The following is a 19199-nucleotide window of genomic DNA, read 5'->3' on the forward strand; positions in this document are numbered from 1 at the left end:
CTTTAGTGATGCTGTCTGTTACTCCAAAGTGGCTGATCCAACTGGAGAGAAGGGCCTCTGCACATGATGTTGTTGAAGCTCCATCCATGGGGGTTGCTTCAGGGTTGCGAGTGGAGTGGTCTATGAACGTCTGGAGGTATCTGGCTCCTCCTAACTGCGGAAGGGGCCCGATGACGTCGATGTGGATGTGGCCGAACCGTAAACGAGGCTGGGGAAAATTTTCGATCCCGGACTCTGTGTGCCAGGATGTTTTGCTAGTCTGGCACGGGATGCAACTCCTTGCCCGCTTGCGGACGTCCTTGTTGATGCCATGCCAGACAAACTTGTCAGTCATGAGGCACGCCATTGTGCACCCCGATGGATGGGAGAGACTGTGGACTACGTCGAATACGTGCTTTCTCCTCGAGGCGGGCACCAGGGGGCGTGGGCGGCCTGTGCTGGTGTCGCAGAGGAGAGTTGTGTCTGAGTTTGCTAACGGCACGTCTTTCCATTTGAGAGCCATCACTGCCATCCTGTAGTCCGATTGTTCTCTTGCTAGGTCTTCGTGGTCGATGCCGAGGTGAAGGGAATTGATTTCTACTCTTGACAGAGCATTGGCCACTGGATTTTTCCTGCCAGGAACATAGTTGATGGTGCAACCAAATTCGGAGATGGCGGTCAGGTGCCGCTGTTGCCTTGCAGACCGTGCGTCCCCGTTTTGCAAATGCGTAAACCAAGGGTTTGTGATCTGTTAGGATTGTGAATTCAGTTCCCTCCAGCAAGTACTGCACCACAGGTGATGTTGCTGGTATCCATTGTCAACCTGAGGGCAGCAGCGGGGTTGTGGTGAGTTGAGGTGGTAGCACTGGAGAGGGCCCTTTTCGTTTGAATGAATGCCTGCTGCTGTGGAGCTTCCCACGTTAGTGTTTTTGGTTTCCCCTTCAGGATTGACGTCGGGGGTATATGATGCGGGCGATATCTGGGATGAAGCGCTGGTAGTAGTTTATCATCCTGAAAAACTCCTGAACGGCCTTGATGGTTTGTGGTTCCGGGAAATTTTCTATAGCTTTTACTTTAGAGGCCGTGGGGCGCACTCCTGCTGGGGAAATCTCGTGGATGAGGAAGTCTACTTTTTCTTTCCCGAAAATGCACGTGTCGAACCTGACAACTAATCCGCTGTCCTGCAGGTGTTTCATGACAGACCAGACATGGCAGAGGTGTTCCTCTTGGGACCTGGAGAAGATGAGAATGTCGTCGACATAGCAGATGCAGAAAGGCAGATCTCCCAAGATGGTGTCCATCAGGTTGCATTCCTGAGACCGAAAGCAGAAGAGGAAAATGTGTAGCACCTGAAAGGCGTGATGATGGCGGTTTTTGGGACGTCATTGGGATGTACAGGGACTTGGAAGTATGACTTCAGTAGGTTCATCTTGGAGAAAATTTTGGCTCCGTGGAGTGCACCCGTTAGGTCCTGCATGTTACGGAGGGGATAGTGGTCTGGTGTTGTTACTAAATTCAGGCGCCAATAATCCCCGCAGGGCCTCCATGAACCATTGGATTTCTTTACCATGTTGGGGGGGGACGCCATTTGCTTGATACCTTTTTACAGATGCCCAAACGTTCCATCTCTGCGAAGGCCCGTTTGGTGTCTCGTAACTTCTTGGGGGGACAGTCGTCGAAACTTGGCTTGGGTTGGTGGGCCCGTCATGGTGATGTGGTGGAAGATACCATCTTTGCTCAAGCTCCAGGCGACTGGCGCAGCTCTGGTTTGAATACGTCTGGGAACTCCTGTCAGAGGGATGTGTAGCTGTTGGCTGTTGAGGGCTGTGGAGCAGATGGTGGGCATTCCAGGTCCGGTGGAGAGCTGACGGGAGTGGCATGTTCCTGTGTCGAGGAGGCGTTGTCTGGTGATGTCAACTAGAAGTCCGTGGTGCCCTAGGAAGTCTGCGCCCAGTAGGGGGAACTTAACATCTGCTATGACAAAAGGCCAGTGGTATCTGCACCCCAGGATTGAGATAGCCCGGGTCGTTGTGCCATACGTGTGGATGGGAGTTCCGTTTGCTGCTATAAGGGCAGGTATTGAGTCAGGTATTTTTTCTAAACCTTTCCTGGATGGTGGGAAGACTGACTGCATTGCCCCCGTGTCTACCAGCAGGTGCCGTTTGGAAATTTCATCTGTGATGAAAAAACCTGCTGGTCGGGGGAGTTGGATTTTGTGGCCACAGCTGTTACTTGTGGCTGCAGGTTCTGGCGTTGGTCCCGAACTTTCTATGGTAGAAGCACCATGCTGGGTTTGACCATGTCCTGTGCTTTCTGAGTGGCATTCTCTTCTTATAAACGGCGCTGATGTCTCCATCATCATCGCCGTCTTCCTTCGACAGGTTGCAGGCTCCCAGGGTGGAGGCTTCGAGGGCGGTGGCATGTGTCGAGGCCTTGGTGGCCTCATATAGTTTCTGGGCGTAGTCGACTAAGGCATCCATGTCTAGGTTCTCTGCATCCCTTATCTGGTGCCAAACTTCCAGTGGGAGGCGCCGAAGGAAAATTGCTTTTGTTAGGTCTATCGTCCTTTTCCTTCCATTTTTGTCACGGCCTGGGAGTATTATCAACCCCCGCAGTTGGTCCCAGACTTCCCTGGGTGATGCATCTCCAAGGGGCTGGGATAACAGGTCAAATGCACGCTGCACTCTCTCGGATACAGGCATGGAGTAAGAATTCAGCAGTTTGTTTTTTTAAGTCCGTGTATGTGACTTTGTCCAGTTGCGCGTCCAGCAGGGGGGAGATTCTGTTGAATACTTCTTCTGGGAGTGCCGTCATGACTATATCTGATTTGGTAGCATTGTCTGAGATGCGCACCATGCGAAAGTGCGTGTCTGTGCCCCGGAACCATGATGCCGTGTTTTGCCGCAGGAACGGGGGAAGTTTGACAGTGTCTGGCTTTGTTGGTGAGAAAGGCGTACAGACGATGCTCGCGGGTTTGCACTGAGGTTCTGCTTCTGGCATCTTTACTTCTCACGCACCAAAACGCAGGAAAATGCACCATATTGAGTCCGTTAATGGTGCTGATTTGTTCGAGAGGTCGAACAAAGTGCCAAAATGTGCCCTTTTTGGGTACACCAAATTTAGTCCGTTAATGGCACAGTTTCCGCCAGGGAGGGTGCTATCAGAGGCCTAAACTTTAAACCGTAGTTAGTATGCTAAAGGCTCTCTGATGGTAGGGTGCGGCCGTTGTTAGTCCGTTAATGGCTGGGCCAAAACTGTGCTACCTGTCCCTGACCCGGGGTCACCAGTGTGAGGCTTAAGAGAAATGTCAAAAGTGAGACTGATTCTTTATTATTCTCGACAGGTGTCTACAAAGCAAAAAGCGGATGGAAAGGTAGCGGGCGACCCGAGGCCCCCTGCTGCGTCCATACAGAATTCGTGTTTTTTGACAAGCATAGAAATATGTACAATATTCGTTACAGGGCATATAAAAGGTAGATATACATATCAATGGAAAGCGAGGCCACTGGGAGTGCAAGGCCATTTCACCCTCCGGCCGCGTCGTTCTAAGTAGGCTGACCTGACTATCAAACGCTGGGACAGGCTGGTGACATTGTAAGTATGTGAGGAACTCATTACCTGAAGGTTTTATGCATTCTTACATACACACGCACATTATATATATATATATATATATATATATATATATATATATATATATATATATATATATATATATATATATGTATGTATGTATATATGCTATACGGTATAACAGTGAGAAATACTGTAGAAAGAGAGAGAGAGAGGGGGCATATATTCTGCAAAAGTAAATTTTGATGTGAAACAAATGGAAACTACACATTTAACTGGCTAACTTTTCCCCACCACCCCAGAGTTAGTTAGCATGGCGCGTTTTATATTTTTATACTGCAGTTCCCCTATAGGCCTAGTCTGCAGTGATTATATATATATGTGTATATGGGCCTGACCTCTTACAAAAAACATGTATACATACACACTCATATATATACTAAAAACATGCAATAAAATAATAATTATGCGCTTACTTTGCCAAAGTCTGCAGTTTTCTCTTCTTTTCTTTAGACACTTGTGTTTTTTGTGCTTGGATAGAGTCGTTTTCCTCCTGACAGTAGTTATCTAAGAGAGAATTCGTTGATGCCCAGACAATCATCTTTTCTATTTTCTCTATTGGATGACCATTCTCACATTCTTCCAAATGGAAATGAGCATCCTCTTCCTTTGGAATATCAGAGTGATATTCATAACAAGCTGCCTCTGGTTTCTTGAAGATTTGAAAGTGTCATTCTGAGTGAGTTTATTTACAATTATGTAGTTGTATCTCACTATATTTACTGTTGCGCTGTCAGGGAAAAACAAGGACCCCCTGCTGACACCCTTTGTATAATCTAAATTCGAATCCTGGTCTTTCTCTTCATTGGTAACTTCAGCTCTTGTTAAGATCTCTAAGCATGATTTGCATTTCATTTTTTTATTTACACTATAACAGCAGTAACCTGCTAAATAAGTTATAACAGGAAGAACGTCATTACATCCTTCAATATCATGTTGTGTTACATTAATATCAATATCAGAAGATTCATCTCTTTCAGAGTTATTCATGTTCACCCAATTTATCTCGATAAATTTTTTTAGTGTGATACCTTTTCCCTGGAATGGTAAAACCATTTTCATTAATGATATTTTTCTAATTTTCTTCTCGCATTCAGACATTTGCCTAACCGATATGTTATTATTTCCCCCAGCAAGTTGACGATATTCCCCGAACCTGGATTCCAAATGATCTGTTTGAAATTTTCCTGGAAGAATATAATTCAGGTTAAGCTCATCTTTACAATATTTGGTTAATTCAACAATTGCATACGTTGTGTGCTTTAATGATGTGAATGTTTCCCTCGTTAATTTTCCTCCTGGAATTTTCTCCCAATTATCTAACCAGTCTAAAAATCTTAACAAAAATTGTATTTTCTATCATTTTCATCACACGTAAGTGGGGTACAGTATTCATTATTAATTCTTTTCCCTTTGAATATTGACTTTATATTAACTGTTGACCGCCAAATCCAAAATATCTCTATAAAATTTGCTGTATCATTGCAATTAGGCAATTTTTTCTCTTTTCCAATATTTCGCATTGCTTGAATAATATATTCATTAAAAATTTCTAGGACTAAATTCAAGCTTTGTTTTTCAGATGTCGATGGACGCAATGTTTTTATTGTTAACTTATAAGATTGTCTTAACAATAAGTCTGACTACTAAATGCAAATCCTCTAATGATTTCCAGGGAACAAAGGGTACATTTGGGTCGCTACAGATTTCGCTGAATGGAAATACCATTGTTTTGGATTCATCTTTGAGACCCAACCAGTTATTTCTGACACACTTCAGTATGAGTACAGTATCAAACAAGAGTGGACAGGTTAAAGCCAATACTATTCAAATTGTTTACGAAGACCCCCTTTCTTACGAAGGAACTATATCTTGATAATATTTTAAAGGACAGGAACACGCAGAACAGCCAGTTTAAATCTAGAGAAACCATACTTAAAAAGATCATAGACCAAAAGCATGAACAAATGTATTAAACATACAAGATGTTCATATAGATTCCATTGCACGGGGGTTAGATAACTTGTTCACAATAGAAATTACTGTATATACAAAAGGCAGAAAAAGACCCCTCATTTAAGCTATCAACAGAACTGCAAAAAGCCTCGACTGCGTGCGTATAAGCAAACTTATCAAAGTCATGTTGAAATACAGACTATATATAAAAGTTAGAAATGCAGCTCTAAAGATATATATATATATATATATATATATATATATATATATATATATATAGAATAACAAGTGTCAATAATATAAAACAAGAGGAATTAAACGTAACAACTGGTATGAGGCATAGATGTAATATGTGGTGAAACTTTAAAGTTTTAGGCCCACATTCGGTACGATTTCATTCAACCTTAAGCCCTCCTGCCCTAGCTTTGAATGAGACCAAGTTACAGTGCTGAGGAGTTTACTAACTTACTTAAATGTACCATGAAGTCAAGAAACATTATATTCTTTCCAACAAAGTGCAGTTGAGAAACAATCAACTATATTTCCTGCACCAATTCTTTTTGGGTGATGCCACACGGGTTCACAAATACGCATTTAAAAAGTTTAACACACATAATTAATATTTAAAGGACACAACAATCATCCAAGTTACATTAAGAAGCAAGAAAACATTAACATATTACTGCAAAAATTGACAAAACGTTACGTTACTTCGATAGAGGAAAACATAAATGGCAAGAAAAAGGGGATTTCAGAATATTCTTATGAAGAAATTACTGCAATCACGACGACAGTTCACGAGGTGATGGGGCTGGATTTTACGAGAATTTCTTCTACAACTTGCCTTTCTGGAGTTTGCTGCGAAACAGGCAGAGCTTCATGTTCTCACCCTGGAAGAAAACTCGGGAGGAGTATATTGATAGCACAGTTGTCACATCCACAAAACTACAGGGTTACGTAACAAACCATCAACTAAAACACAAACATTAAGTTGTTTAATCGTAACCCAACATACAAAAAAAAAAAAAAAAAAAAGTTTCGTCCAGAAGGCAAGCTTAAACTACTGGCATGTGCCCTTACAACAAGAAAATAACATACACATTCTCCACAGGAAGAAGTTTGACAACACTGCAATCAGACGTCATTTAATTTTATAGAGATGGATAAAATTTGCGAAAAAGGTGTTTTACTACTTTAAACATCAATGTACTAATTTATACAAACTCATTGCTATAGTTAATATAATAAAAAGCTTCTTCTGTGGAGCAAAACAATCACATCAACGTATTTTTTCATAGAAACTGGGAAATACATCAAAATAAGTATTCAAGAAAACTAGAAATTTTATTCAAGGGGAATAAATGGCAATTTTTGACATTCTCCCCAAGAAGAATCATAATTAGAAGTAATCACAACTGCACCCAGGAGCGAATTCAATTGAATAACGCTATGCAGCTGTGACCATCTTAACACATCAAAAATTTAAATCAAATATACATTTTAGAGTACATCCATAGAAATTAAATCCTTTCTCTTTGATCACAGCGGATTGCTGCTGCACGCCGAGGTCTAGTACCACTCAGAGGCACACTATCTGGCTCCTGAGTTACGACACTATCAAATTCCCTCTCGGGTAATTCCAGAAGTACGAGCTTTGTGATTGATCTCATGTATAGTTTATTATTCACTCACTTCTACAGACCTAATCACACCATCAGACGATGGAAACAGCTGGGTAACCTTACCCAATGAGAGGAGGGATCTATAGCCTTTCCCCAGATGATCATCTAAGTCTACCATCACTATGTCCCCAACCTTCACATTTGCAGAGAGATAATCACTAGAATTAAAATGTCTCTCTCTCAAGGACACTAAATAGTCTCTTTTCCAAGAGTTCTCAAATTTTCTTAGCACTGATGATAATCTAAAAATATTGTTCTCTAAGATCACTTGAACTTGAAATCTGAAATCATCAGTTGCTGAATTGTTAAGAGGAGGGAAATACAAATATTTCGCCCATAAAGTAACATGGAGGGAGTCAAAGCCTCACAATCTCGATCAGAGGAGAGATAAGTCAGTGGTCGAGAATTTATCACAGCTTGAAACTCAACAAGTAGAGTTCTCAACTCTTCAAAGGATACACGTTTGTGATATAAGGCTTTGGACAACATCCCTTTAGAACACCAATAAGGCGTTCATAAAAGCCTCCAGACCAGGGGCTCGGTGTAATGAATTTCCAATTAACACAATTTCCTTCAAGGTATGACTTTACCTCTGGTTCATCCACAATTTCCTTCAGGAAATTATTAAATCAACAAAATTCCTACCATTGTCAGATATAATCAGACTCGGCAGAGAATGATATGCTACAAAGCGTCGAAAAGCCAGTAGGAAATCGGAAGCAGTCATGGAATGAGTCAATTCAAAATGAACTGCCCTGCTCGTAGTACAGGTAAATAGACATATAAAGACCTTCTCCTCCAAGCCAGTCTCATGATCAAAAACATTAATAGCACCAGTATAATCAACTCCTACTGATTGGAAAGATCTATCATATCTCACTCTTTCTGTGGGTAATGGTGGAGGAGGAGGCAAACACAACCGTTTCTTGGTTAACTTCTGACACAAAACACACTTTGACAGAATCGATTTGATAACTTGTCGTGCTTTCGGTACCCAAAAGTTTCTCTCAACAATACCAGTACAGAATTGACACCACAATGGTGATGATGTCTATGCAAATGTTCAACTATCAACACTGTTAAATAACTTCTGGAAGGCAATAACATTGGGCACTGAGTATCATAAGACATGGAAGCGTTTTTCATGCGACCCTGAGACCTAATTAGATTTTCCTCATCAACAAATAAGTTCAACTGATTACAGAAATTCTTAATATCCATGGACACTCCATGTGAATTCTTATCACAGAGGTACATTCTGGTAGTAGAAAAATGTTGCTTCTGTTCAAGGAGGACAAGTGCTTTCATTTCGTTAACAACAAACTTATAACCTTTACTGCATTTATTAAGAAAAAGCAATATTGACCTCATGATACGTTTAAGCTTACTTAAATTACTGTAACGTGGGATGTCAATTAATGGTGTTGGAGGGTTAACAAACTTAGGTTCTGAAAGAATTTCATTAACATGCACAGTTTCTGTAGCTAAAGATTGGGGATAATCACCAGTTAAAAGCCATTTAGGGCCATTCCACCATAAGGAATTTTGCGCTAAATCTTTACTAGTACTACCTCTGGATAGAATATCAGCTGGATTATCCTTAGAGGGGTATACTGTAGAGGAAACTTGAATTCATTAATTTCAGTGACTCTGTTTCATACATAGGGAATTTTACTATTATTGTTCTTCACCCAACAAATAGAAACCATGGAGTCACTCCAGAGAGTGCAAGAACTCAATCTCAAATCATCATTCTGCATTAATCTTCCAGCAAGTTTCACACCCAAGGACAAGGCTGTCAATTCCAAACGCGGAATAGTCTGTTTAGGGTTTGGTGCAACTTTACACTTACTGACCAGTAAACTGCTTACACTTCTCCTGAAATCAATCACATAGGCAGCAGCTCCATATGCCTTGTTAGAGGCATCACAAAATACATGTAAGTGGGAACATTCAGGATGTACAACAAACCTAGGAAACTTTAAACTTTCTACATTTCTAATACACTTGCAAATTTCATCAAACCTTGAACATAATGATTCTGGCAAAGGGTCATCCCACCCGTAGTTACTCCACAAACATTTAAGAAAATATTTACCTCTCACCTGTATTGGTGACAATAATCCTAGAGGATCAAACATTCGAGCTATTACTGATAAGACCTTTCGCTTGGTTAAAGGTCCTTTATACTCACAATTTACTTCCTTCAGTGACATCTCATCTTGTGTTAGATACCACTCTAAACCCAAAACGTTCACTCTTTCTTTGATAACATCTATGGTTCTGTTAAACTCTGAATCATTACTGACCCATTCTTGTAGAGGCATATTAGCATCTTCAAGAATCTCATTTATTACTGGATACTCATCCATCAAGACTGACACATCCTTGTAAGTTTTACTAAAATTATCTACATAGAAATTCTTCATCAGAGATGATGCAAGGGGATTATCATGTAAAGATAAATGATGCAAAAGGGTTTGCTGCAAGAGAAAGGGGGAGCATGTAGCTCCAAAACAAACTACACAAAACCGGTAAGTTACAGTAGACTTCAAATCGGAGGGATCAGTTATCCATAGAAATCTGCAATAATCACGACAGTCAGGTGAAATGCCTATCCTTAAAAAGGCTTTACTGATATCTGAAATCACAGCTACTGGGTTTGTACGGAAACTCAACAGGGAATCAAAAAGTTTAGTAGTTAATGAGGGACCAGTTAATAAACAATCATTTAAGGAAAGTTCTCCTTTAGCCTTGGAAGAAGCATTAAAAACTATTCGAATGGGAGTTGTTTCTGAATCCTTCAATACAGCATGGTGGGGTAAATAATGCCCTATAATAGGGGAGTCTGAGGGAATTAATTCTATAAACCCAGACTGAACGTAATCTTTGATAATCTTATCATAATGAGCATACAAGGAGGGGTCAGATTCGAATCTATGTAGCGAGGAATTTAATTGACCAATGGCTATTCTATAGTTGACAGGCGGTCTATTTTCATCTTTAAATGGTAAGGACACTTCATACTTATTGTCAACCCTTTTTACTTTATCCTTAAAACACTTAACTGATTCTCTTTCTTCAGGACTAATTTCAGATTGACGAATACCAACACTTTCTAAATCCCATAATTTTCTAACTTCACAACAAGAATTGATAGGGATTTCCTCTACTTCTATTCTTGAACAACATACATTTGATGTAGTAATCTCATTAGATTCTACATCGTCATAAGACCAACTAGAAGAGGTCCAAAAATTAGTGCACCACCAGAACTATTCAATATCTGTATTCCAGAGCAAATTTGACTGTTGTGAATGAATTTTCCATAGTAATCAGCTCCAATGACCAATTCTATACCATTCACTTCATCTGAATTTAAATCATTATCTGCTAATTTTATGCCTTTACTCGTCAAGAACGCAGCTGACTTACTTAAACCTGGAGAATAAATTCTGAATTAACTCTATCGAATGCAATGGCATTAATGACAGTACGAATCTTACCTAGTCTCACCACAACTCTTACTATATTACAACTAACTTCCATGGCATCACTGCCAAATGGTTTTACCTTTAAGGCTACTGTTGCTATGGACGGTAGGCTGCTTATGAGCTAATTCCTTTGCAATAAACGTTCTTTGTGCACCAGAATCAAAGAGTGCTCTCCCAAAGGAACGATGTCCATTCCTGACACAATTACATTAGCAGTAGGAAGAGCAGTCGAAACAGAACTCTTATTAGTCTGAGAATGATCAATACCCAAAGAAGCAGTCATAACTACTGGGGAATCACCTTTACTTACAGCACCTTTAGAATCATTATGAGATTTCCCAGAATTAACATTTGACTTACTAACATTAGTACTATTTACACTCAACTTTGGTGGAGCAGGATTAACAGGGTTTTCTGTTTTCTTACAAATCATCGGGTAATGAGGCCCATCACATATATTACATTTCGGTTTGTTTCTACATTCAGAGAATAAATGACCTCCTTTGAGGCAAGCAAAGCACAATCTTAAATATTTAACTCTGTCCCTTCTACTATCAATGGTTTTGAAAGTCTTACAATCATGAGAGGCATGGTTCGATGAGCAAAACACACAATTATGGTAAGAACTACTATTACTAGGCTTACTGTTACTTTGTTGTGCTCTCTGCACGTTTTGCACATTTGAGGGAATCACTTTAGAATAGTTACCCTGATCACGTTTTCTCTTATTAGAATTCTCACCTTCGTAACAAAATTCCATTAATTCACAAACATATTTCAAACCTGAGGAAATTTGCTTTAAATCAAGAGACATACTATTATGTTTATTAGCTATAGCCTTACGTGTTTCAGGTGATAATTTCTCGCATATTATACTAGAGAAAATGGGGTTCATGGCCTCTACATCTAAATTCAATGTGTTCATTTGTAAAATAATCTTCTCATATTCCAATTTGAAAGTGTTCAAATCCTCTATTGTATGACTGGGAGGGACTAAATGCGTTAATTTGGACATAAGTCTACGTTTCAATTTGTCCTTATTATCATACTTCTCCTTAAGGGTCTGAATAGCTACTGAATAATTGGCATTAGTGACAGGCAAACCTTCTATGGCTTTAAAGGCGTTATCCTTTAAACTAGCTCTGAGGGTAGAAAACTTAATCACATTGGAAATATCCATACGATCGTGAACTAAACTGTTAAATATATCCCAAAATGCAAGCCATTGTTCTTCCCCACCGCTAAATTCAGGTATCTTAATTGCTGGGAGTTTAGGGGGAGGGAGAGGGTTAATGGGAGCCGAAGGAGGAGGCAAAGCGGGCTGTTGATTTATATCTCCCGTGTCAATCTCGCTCATAGTTTTCTGTGCAGTAGCAATAGCTTTCCCCACACATCTAGTTATTGCTCTATAACTTCTACATAAACTATCATATTCACTATCCTGTGAAATAATCGTCACATTCTGTGACCAACTATCTTCAAAACGTCGTAGACCTCAATAAGACAACGTTCATACATTACAAGGGTCGATTTTGGTGTATCAGTATCACCAATGCAGTTATCTGTCTCATCAAGCAAATCTTGTAAGGAAATAATTTCCCTTTCAATAACTACCCTAATCTTGGAATCCATTTTCTTGTTAATGGATCAATAAGAAACTTGCTCAAATATCAAAAATGTATGGCAAATTATCTAAACCTGATTGAAAATATAACTAATCTTATTCATAGGTCGAATAACATTCACTGAATGATAGATAATTTGACCACGTGCTCTTCATCACTTCACAAAATACATCTGGTCACGAAAACCTAAGTTCAAAATAGCTACGAAATTCAACAAGAATTTCTTCACAAAGTAATCACTAAATACGAACAATAATGTTCCATAAACAATAGATTACTTGGCAAAACACTTCAAGTAATCATCACTTCACAAAATAAATCTGGTCACGAAAACCTAAGTTCAAAAATGGCTACGAAATTCAACAAGAATTTCTTCACAGAGTATTCACTAAATACGAACAATAATGTTCCATAAACAATAGATTACTTGGCAAAACACTTCAAAATCACACTCCAAAATAAATCTGTAAAAACCTTCAATACCTTCAACAAGAATTTCTTTACAGAGCACTCACGAACAATAATGTTCCATAAACAATAGATTACTTGGCAAAACACTCCAAGTAATCATTACCAGCTCACCAAATAACTTTGGACACGTGCCAGCTACACTAAAATGACTTTATAGCCATCCATCACCAACGTGAACTTTATCGTAAATTATCTTTAACATCCAAAAAATCCTTTGTGAATCGTTATGGCATCCGGTTCGTTCGAAGGACCAAAGCAAAGTACTACTATAACTAGCAAAGAATGTGGTGAAACTTTAAAGTTTTAGGCCCACATTCGGTACGATTTCATTCAACCTTAAGCCCTCCTGCCCTAGCTTTGAATGAGACCAAGTTACAGTGCTGAGGAGTTTACTAACTTACTTAAATGTACCATGAAGTCAAGAAACATTATATTCTTTCCAACAAAGTGCAGTTGAGAAACAATCAACTATATTTCCTGCACCAATTCCTTTTGGGTGATGCCACACGGGTTCACAAATACGCATTTAAAAAGTTTAACACATATAATTAATATTTAAAGGACACAACAATCATCCAAGTTACATTAAGAAGCAAGAAAACATTAACATATTACTGCAAAAATTGACAAAACGTTACGTTACTTCGATAGAGGAAAACATAAATGGCAAGAAAAAGGGGATTTCAGAATATTCTTATGAAGAAATTACTGCAATCACGACGACAGTTCACGAGGTGATGGGGCTGGATTTTACGAGAATTTCTTCTACAACTTGCCTTTCTGGAGTTTGCTGCGAAACAGGCAGAGCTTCATGTTCTCACCCTGGAAGAAAACTCGGGAGGAGTATATTGGATAGCACAGTTGTCACATCCACAAAACTACAGGGTTACGTAACAAACCATCAACTAGAACACAAACATTAAGTTGTTTAATCGTAACCCAACATACAAAAAAAAAAGGGTTTCGTCCAGAAGGCAAGCTTAAACTACTGGCATGTGCCCTTACAACAAGAAAATAACATACACATTCTCCACAGGAAGAAGTTTGACAACACTGCAATCAGACGTCATTTAATTTTATAGAGATGGATAAAATTTGCGAAAAAGGTGTTTTACTACTTTAAACATCAATGTACTAATTTATACAAACTCATTGCTATAGTTAATATAATAAAAAGCTTCTTCTGTGGAGCAAAACAATCACATCAACGTATTTTTTCATAGAAACTGGGAAATACATCAAAATAAGTATTCAAGAAAACTAGGAAATTTTATTCAAGGGAATAAATGGCAATTTTTGACATTATATACATAATAGGTATAATATACAACGGTAGGGTTTAGGAACGAAGAAAACAAGAGAATTAAATATAACGTTGTTTTATAGATGTAATAGGTTAGATGGCAGACTGAACGCAGGAATCTCATAATTGTTTTATGAAATGAAATATTAAAATCTCCCCCAAAAAAAAAAAAAAAAAAATCATATAAAGACACCCAAAATATAAACAAGGTTAATAATATTCAATTATTTGTACATTTTAGATTACATATAAGACAAGTCATACATTGCAGGAATAAGAATAGTACAACAGATAAAATCTCAAGGTGTTACAGTCAGTAAATTAAAAGATCGCCTCAGAGAACAACTGAAATGAGAAAACAGATCAAAGCAAAACAGAAGGCAATTATGGCTAACTCTCTCTTAAGTAGCAGCTAGAGCATATTGGAAAAGGCTAGCAATGCCAGCGTTCATGTATGCAAAGGAAAGTATAAAACTTAGCAAAATGAAACAAAGGAATTGCAAAAAATAAAGCTTACAGAACAATACTGATATCACCAGGCTTTACTTTACGATCTAAAATAAGGGCTTCACCACCCAGCCCCTCAGTGATTATGAAGAACACACTACTGTATTTTAAGCATACCCACCCTCGTCAGTTACAGGGATAGGCTCCTCTGCAAGATAACGTTATACAGCACATTACGAAAACAAGAAGACATTGGAATATGTAAATTTAAGAGTATATGAAGTATTCAAATTTAAGCAAAACTAAATGGATTAAGAAAATCAATTAAAAGAATTGAGAGACGGAGATAATAAAAATATGGAAAAGAGAAATTCATGCATCGTCAACACTGGAAAATCTATTATAGAAGTAAGGAAAATATGATAAGAGAAGAAACATGGTATACATTCACCGAAAAAGCCATGTTGATATGCAGAGCTATATTGAACACGCTTATTTATATTGTGAAGATGTTAATGGAAATCTAGAGTATTTTTTACTGTATTGCCCACCATCCAAAAATATTAGAAGAAGATTTCGATTCATACATTAGCCATATCAGAAATGTGAAGAACTAATAACTAATATTTTATTATTCATCGATCTTTCTAAAGAGAAATTGCGAATATGAAGGAATCTATCAACAACATACGGTACAAAACCGTACATTAGTGAAAATAAAAATTAAGGAAACACCATCAGAGGCAATATAGAACGAGCAAGGGAGCCGTGTTATAGCAGTTTCCATATTATTACTACTGTTACTGCTTTGCGTGCGGAAGATACGGCTGTTGCATAAACTTCATAAACAACTACTATGCAATAACAAGTATGTGCAATTTTCTTTTTCAGGTAATTCTATATATTAGCTCCGCGCCTGTTTTTACCTTTTCAACTGGTTTTTTCTACAATTTTAGGGGTTCTGATACTGGCCCTAAGCATCTGTTTGTTGTCGGCCTAATGGAATGCCCCTTCGCCGTGTTTAGCTGGCCCTGGGGCTTGGGTACCCATACGTTAACAAGTTATTGCACTTGCCGGACGGGACATGAACCGTTCGAAACGGACGTAGCCGTGCTCTGTCTTGTGAAGGTCACGTATGGAAACCCCGTGTTTAGGATGGACTTCGGGGGTTAATTACAGGTTAATTAGACTCGAGCGCGAAAAATGAAAGGTAAATTCATAATTAGCAACCAAAAAACTAGAAAAATTCAATAATAGTGCCGTCGGCGACGCGGAGCTACCCTATAGTTCTACCCTTTTGCAATACAAGGATAACTTTAGGGTGTATCCACACTACGACAAATCATGTTCATAAGGTCGCAGCCGTATGTGCCACAGACAGACACTAGGCCTAGCCCATGTGACACTGTTGGAACTAAGTAGGCCTATGAACCCATGTTGGGGTGCATATTCGTGAGATGTATACAAGTAGGCTATTGCACCACCGCCCCTTTTTTGGTTATGATAAGGTTAGGTTAGGTTAGTACCTCTGGAGTAGCCTGTGTGTGGGAATTGTAATGAGAATATTTTCAAGAAAATTCTATGGTTAGGCCTAGTTTTTAAGTATGGCGTCCCGCTTTTTTCAGGGAAAGGCCCTGATTCTCAGTTACATCACGGGAAAATGCGTCCGGGACTGAGCCCATCAATTGACATTTAAAACATAGATTCAAATCCCATTGTCACACACGATTAGACTACATTAGGCTACATGATTCAGTCACATACAATTAGACTACATTAGGCCACATGATTCAGTCACATACAATTAGACTACATTAGGCCACATGATTCAGTCACATACAATTAGACTACATTAGGCCACATGATTCAGTCACATACAATTAGACTACATTAGGCCACATGATTCAGTCTTTGACATGTCTGCAAGGGAATTCGAATTATTGGAGCCACTGCAGACTATGATGAAGGCTATAATGTATTTATGAATTGCTGAAAAACTTAATATATCCTAGCCTCCCCTTCCTAATGCATCTTCACCTCCTATTCCTAGCCTAACCTAGAGCACTGTATACTCGGAAACCACAATCTCCGACCCACCTAAGTTGTGCTCTGAGTTTATGAGCGGGGCCTTTCTGGACGGTGGACAACGCCAACTATCACGGATTGAAACGCTCGAACACCTTTTGAACTCTTCCGGATTTTGCTTTGGGTGTTTTTTTGTCTTTTTTTTTTTTGATTTTGCTGCATAAAATGCAAAGCAGTCATGCATGGTATGATTATATAGACAACACTGTGTTGAATTCTACAACCTGTATAGAATCAAAATGAATGAAAAATGCCGGGTTGTAGTTAGGAAAGGGGGGAAGGGTAGAATCTCTCTCTCTCTCTTTCACATCATCATCATCATTATCATCAACATCATCATCTCTCTCTAAATGACCACAAAAATACATAACATTCATAAAGTATAAGAGAAGAGAGAGAGAGAGAGAGAGAGAGAGAGAGAGAGACATGTCAGTAAAGCACACTACCTTTTCAGCAGACTTGAAACCAGGACAAGGCAAGTCTTGCTCCTACTCATTACGTTACTTTGGTCGGTGCTGTGATTCGTCCACTTGTGTGCTGCTGCTTCAGACTGCCATTTCCACATACACGCACACACAACACGGATTCTACCCTTCCTTCCCTCTTTCCTAACTATAACCTGGCAGTTTCAGCATTTTTTCTGTTTCAATATTATACAGGTTGTAGAATTTAACACAGTGGTGTCTGTCTATATAATCATACCATGCATGACTGCTTTGCATTATAGGCAGCAAAATCATTAAAAAAAAAAAAAGCCCCAAAGCAAAATCTGGAAGGTGTTCGAGTGTTTCAATCCGTGATAGTTGGCATTGCCCGCTGTCCAGAAAGGCCCCGCTCATAAACTCAGAGCATAACCTAGGTGGGTCAGAGATTGTGGTTTCCGAGTGTACTCTGCCTTAGCAGGGATGGGGCTTTGTCCCCCTATTTCATAAAGATTTTTGCTAAGTTCTTTACTTAAAACCATAGCCTATCACATGTTGGACTGGAAAACATTATTTTCTGTTTTTATTGATGTGTATTTTGAATATTTCTGATGCTCATTTCATAACAAATGAGTAGTTTTAGGGTTAGTTTACCACACCCTTTCTCCTACAACTTGTGGGACCACAGTGGGAAAGTAGGGTTTTGGGTGGGGAAAACACAAAACAAGTGAAATTCAAAGATAGATTAAACCTAACGTAACCTAACTTAGGGCACCAGGTCCTTATCTTAGTGCATGTATTAGTTTGAAAGTATTCCATAAACTTCTCGTAATCTGAATTGGAATTATTAATGTGATTAATGCCCTCATATTTCACTATTTTTTTGTTTTTGTTTTCCCCTATCCAAAAAATCCCCTTTCCCACTGTGGTTCTCTGAATTTAATATAAGGGTAGGGTCCACAGTCTGTAAGAGTATGTACTCATTTGCTAGCCGGATTTGAGTCTGTTTCAGTCTCCTCCAAAAGGACTTTGTGAATATAATTGGAATGAGATTCTACTTTGTCCATTTAGTGTGCTGCGGTATTACCTTCAGAGAACTTGTCATCTCAGGCCTGAGTGTTGATGGTTCCTCGTTAGTACTAGTTTGGCCATGGAAGAGGTGTCCAAGAGCACATCCTCTTTCGAGCTTCATGAGACAGCAACGGGTTGCTCTTCATTTGATGAGTTAAACGGGGGTTCGGTCTGGGCAAGACATCACGAGGGCAAGGGCATAGCCCTGTCCCTCACATTCTGGAAGAACCTGTTCACAAGATAATACAGGCAGGTATGTGGTCACACCAGACCACATATATCTTGTATCATCTTCAGGACTTGCCCTTATGTCTTTAGACATGCTTTTCCTTGAGCTTTGTGGTGGCTGCCCAACTACAGGCAGTTCGCGGGTTATTTCGGCCTCGCCTTACATCGTTCTGAGCTTACGGTGCTTTTCAAATGTATTCATTAAAAAATCTGTTCCAGGTTACAGCGGATGCTCCGAGTTTACATCATTTCAGTGTTACGGCGACGGATGTATATTTGTACATTTTTGGAAGAAATGCTACAAGATCATGAATGCACACCTCACCAGAAGCAAGGCAAATAAATATGGAAGTTTTCAAGACAACCAAGGATTAAATGAAAGGCTTTCATCACTATTCCTCATTTTTAACAGTTTTGTTTAATACTCTGTTCCAGCTTACGTCGTTTTCCAGCTTGCGTCACACTTCAGGAATGGAACCCAACATAACCCGAGGACTGCCTGTGGTTGTGTAGTTCATCCAGCTCCCTTAGGGGAAGTTTTTTTTCTTGGTTTATACTGTTTGGTAAGTGAGACAGAAAGGGTGTGAGTGACTGGTAGCTTCCCTTTTCTCTTTTTCTCTTTTACTTGTCTCTCTGTTTAGACAAAGAGACAGGTAGCAAGCCATCATGTGCTGGACGGATGAATTTGCGGGTGACCACATGAAGGGGAGCATCCTGTTCTTCATCTTACCAGGTGGTTTGGAAGGTCATTCCCCCCCCCAGCCCTTCGGATGGCTGAGTCGGTTGAGCTTCAGACTGTCACT

The 19199-nt window shown here is 39.4% G+C and overlaps 1 protein-coding gene across 11 annotated transcripts in view; it reads left to right on the forward strand.

Annotated features, from left to right (window-relative positions):
* The window catches only part of LOC136837314 (transcription elongation factor, mitochondrial), a 250307-nt gene that overhangs the window by 17314 nt on the left and 213794 nt on the right, over positions 1–19199 (forward strand). The window contains exon 1 of one of the 11 annotated variants that reach the window (XM_067102067.1): positions 15179–15458. The exons of 1 other annotated variant lie outside the window; for it this stretch is intronic. The gene's annotated coding sequence lies outside the window, so the exon portion shown is untranslated. Of the gene's footprint in view, positions 1–15178; positions 15482–15654; positions 15801–19199 lie in introns of those variants that run through there. 9 more of the 11 variants (XM_067102075.1, XM_067102074.1, XM_067102076.1 and 6 more) reach the window with 9 other exon arrangements.

The sequence above is a fragment of the Macrobrachium rosenbergii genome, chromosome 58, assembly GCF_040412425.1.
Source record: "Macrobrachium rosenbergii isolate ZJJX-2024 chromosome 58, ASM4041242v1, whole genome shotgun sequence".
NCBI classification, from domain to species: domain Eukaryota; kingdom Metazoa; phylum Arthropoda; class Malacostraca; order Decapoda; family Palaemonidae; genus Macrobrachium; species Macrobrachium rosenbergii.